Below are 3,715 nucleotides of genomic sequence, written 5' to 3'. Positions count from 1 at the left end.
TAATGAGGTTATATAATCCAAAGAATGTCTGGAGGTTGTAAAGACCTCCTCCGACCTACTCCCATAATTTACATTTTAAGATAACACTGTCCTCAGGCAAGATACATCCTTGTAAAGACCAGGTATACTCCCATAATTAACATTTTAAAATAACAGAAGGTTGAATCCAAAGACTGTCCTTAGGCAGGATACATTATTGGTATATAATCCTAAGGAATGTGGAGAAAGAAAAAAAGTTTGTCCTTTTTTCCTCCTTGAGAATTCCAGACCCCTCTCTCCTCGGAGACCCCTAGACTCTCTATCAACCTGCCTAGGAAATGACTTTCTCAATGGCATCTGGTCCTATCACTTCATGGGAAATAGATGGGGAAACAGTGGAAACAGTGTCAGACTTTATTTTTGGAGGCTCCAAAATCACTGCAGATGGTGATTGTACCCATGAAATTAAAAGATACTTACTCCTTGGAAGGAAAGTTATGATCAACCTAGATAGCCTATTCAAAAGCAGAGACATTATCTTGCCAGCAAAGGTCTGTCTAGTCAAGGTTATGGTTTTTCCTGTGGTCATGTATGGATGTGAGAGTTGGACTGTGAAGAAAGCTGAGTGCTGAAGAATTGTTGCTTTTGAACTGTGATGTTGGAGAAGACTCTTGAGAGCCGCTTGGACTGCAAGGAGATCCAACCAGTCCATTCTAAAGGAGATCAGCCCTGGGTGTTCTTTGGAAGGAATGATGCTAAAGCTGAAACTCTAGTACTTTGGCCATCGAAGGGGACGACAGAGGATGAGATGGCTGGATGGCATCACTGACTCCATGGACGTGAGTTTGAGTGAACTCTGGGAGTTGGTGATGGACAGGGAGGCCTGGCATGCTGCAATTCATGTGGTTGCAAGGAATCAGGCACAACTGAGTGACTGAACTGAACTGAAACATTTTTAAAATGTCATGGTCCTAAGCATTCCAAGATATTTCTCACTAAATCAAATCATCACCTCCAAAGAATATTCTTATTTGTTTTTCTGGCCTCAAACCATCCTATTTTCTCTTCATAAAATTTAAATTTGGAATGTCTTGTATAATAGGTTACCAAATCACCTTTGTCAAACATAGTTATTTAGTATAACTTCCTGACAGCTGACAAATGTGTGTTGATGCCTGTCCAGGACTCTCTGTGTAATTACTGTATTCTCTCACAAGAGTACCCCTTATTTTGAGCTAATGTGTTCCCTGTAAAGACTGTCCTTCTTTTTAAGTTACATATCTTAGGATATAACAGAACAAAGATTCAAGTCACCTAAGATTCTTTCTCCTTCAGCTAAAATATCTATAGGTCTATTCAACCTCTTTAATAGCATGGTGCTCACTACTCTTTACCTCTCGTTCTTCCAAAGCAGACTCTCAAATTTATTATTACTGTTCCAAAGTTGTAGTTCCTAGGACCTCAAAATCAACTCTCTCAAAATAATACCCATACTATTTACTTTTATGACTAGGATTTTTGTCCTGCAATCTTCATCCACTGTCTGTACCTGGTTTGTACTTCAAGATATATATCTCATCTCCACTTAACCTAGTACACGTTCTTAACTATTCACTTACTCGGTACCCACAAGTAGTATGGGAAAGGGCCAGCAAAGAAGGTCATTTTTTGCTGGTCCTAGCTATGGAAGATTTGTGTTTTGTAATATCATTTTCCCTGCTGACCAAAGTTCATTAGCCTCTTGTAAATCCAGAGAGTTATTATTATTATTTTTTTAATCCTTGGGTCAAAGAAGGAGGTTTGGGCCAGAAGAGCAGCCAGCATTTCTTGGGACTCTCTTCTTACTCAATACCCAGGGGACCCTGATGTAGCTAGTCCAGCAAGAGGTGACAGTATTCTCTTCATCCAAAAGTGCAATTGCATTTCTCACAGCACCAGACACTGAGATTCCTCTCATTCTTACATTTCTAACAGCAAAAGGAAATATCAGAGGGGAAATGTTCAGAGAATAAGACTCTGTTCATTGAGCAAATTTGCCTGCTTTATCCCATGTTTTTTAAGAAAATTGAATTGGAAACAAAACAAATAACTGTCTCTTATTATTTATTCTATTTATTTACTCTTGAGCCTCCATGGCCATTCCAAAGATTTCCAGATGCATGTCAACAATACAAGCAGGAGTGTATTTGGATAAGGTAGGGAGGCAGGGCTTTGTTGTGTAGTAAGTTCCATAAAAGTAAGACTTGCTAAGACAAAGGGAAATAAAATCAGCAGGGAACTGAAGATATACTTCCTATCTATAGAGACTGATGTTGAAGGAATGCACCTGACAATACAGAAGACAAATGTAAGAAATATGTGTTTGAACCCTGGGTCAGGAAGATCCCCTGGAGAAGGGCATGGCAACCTACTCCACTATTCTTGTCTGGAGAATCCTATGAACAGAGGAGACCTGCAGGCTAGAGTCCATAGGGTCACAAAGAGTCAGAGATGACTGAAGCCTCTTAGCAAGCATGCAAGCTCTGCAAGAAGTAAGACTTGCAAAGATAAAGGGAAAAAGAAGTAAGTAATGCATTGATTGTGCACTTCCTGTCTCAAGAGATAGGAGCTTAAAGAGATAGGTCTTATCAGAAATGGAGATCTATACTTTTCCCACAATGCCTTGATCACAGGAACTTCTATATGCTTAACTATATTTTGTTGCTCAGTCTCTCAGTTGTGTCTCTTTGTAACCCCATGAACTGTAGCACACTAGGGTTCTCTATCCTTCACCCTCCCCCAGGGTTTACTCAAGCTCATGTCCATTGATTTGGTGATGCCATCTAACCATCTCATCCTCTGTTGTCCCTTTCTCCTCCTGCCCTCAATCTTTCCCAGGATCAGGTATTTTGTTTGTTTGTTTGTTTGGTTTTTGTTGTTTTTAATGAGTCAGCTCTTTTCATCAGGTAGCCAAAGTATTGGAGCTTCAGCTTCAGCATCAGTCCTTCCAATGAATATTCAAGACTGATTTCCTTTAGGATTGACTGGTTTGATCTCCTTGTAGTCCAAGAGACACTCAAGAGTCTTCTCCAACACCAGAGTTCAAAAGCATGGATTCTTATGTGGCACTCAGCCTTTCTTACGGTCCAACTCTCATGTCCATACATGACTATTCAAAAAACAGCTTTGACTGTACAGACTGTTGTCAGTAAGTAATGTCTCTGCTTTTTAATAGCTGTCTAGGTTTGCCATAGCTATTCTTCCAAGGAGCAAGTGTCTTTTAATTTCATGGCTGCAGTCACCATCTGCAGTGATCTGGAGCCCAAGAAAATACAGTGTGTCACTGTTTTCATTGTTTCCCCATTTATTTGCCATGAAGTGAGGGGACTGGAGGCCATGATCTTCAGTTTTTGAATGTCAGCTCCCACTCTGGTTTTTACTGACTGTATAGTGCTTCTCCATCTTTATCTACAAAGAATATGATTTATCTGATTTTGATATTGACCTTCTGGTAATGTCCACGTGTAGAATCGTCTCTTATGTTGTTGGAAGAAGGTCTTTGCTATAACAGTGTTTGCTATAACCAGTGCATTCTCCAGGCAAAACTTTGTTAGAATCTGCCCTGCTTTATTTTGTACTCCAAGGCCAAACTTAACTATTCCTCCAGGTATCTCCTGACTTCCTACTTTTGCACTCCAGTCCCCTATGATGAAAAAAAAATTTTTTTTTTTTTTGCTGTTAATTCCAGAAGGTCTAA

Source organism: Bison bison, unplaced genomic scaffold, assembly GCF_000754665.1.
Source record: "Bison bison bison isolate TAMUID 2011002044 unplaced genomic scaffold, Bison_UMD1.0 scf7180017855379, whole genome shotgun sequence".
Taxonomy (NCBI): domain Eukaryota; kingdom Metazoa; phylum Chordata; class Mammalia; order Artiodactyla; family Bovidae; genus Bison; species Bison bison.
This window is presented reverse-complemented; position numbering follows the sequence as displayed.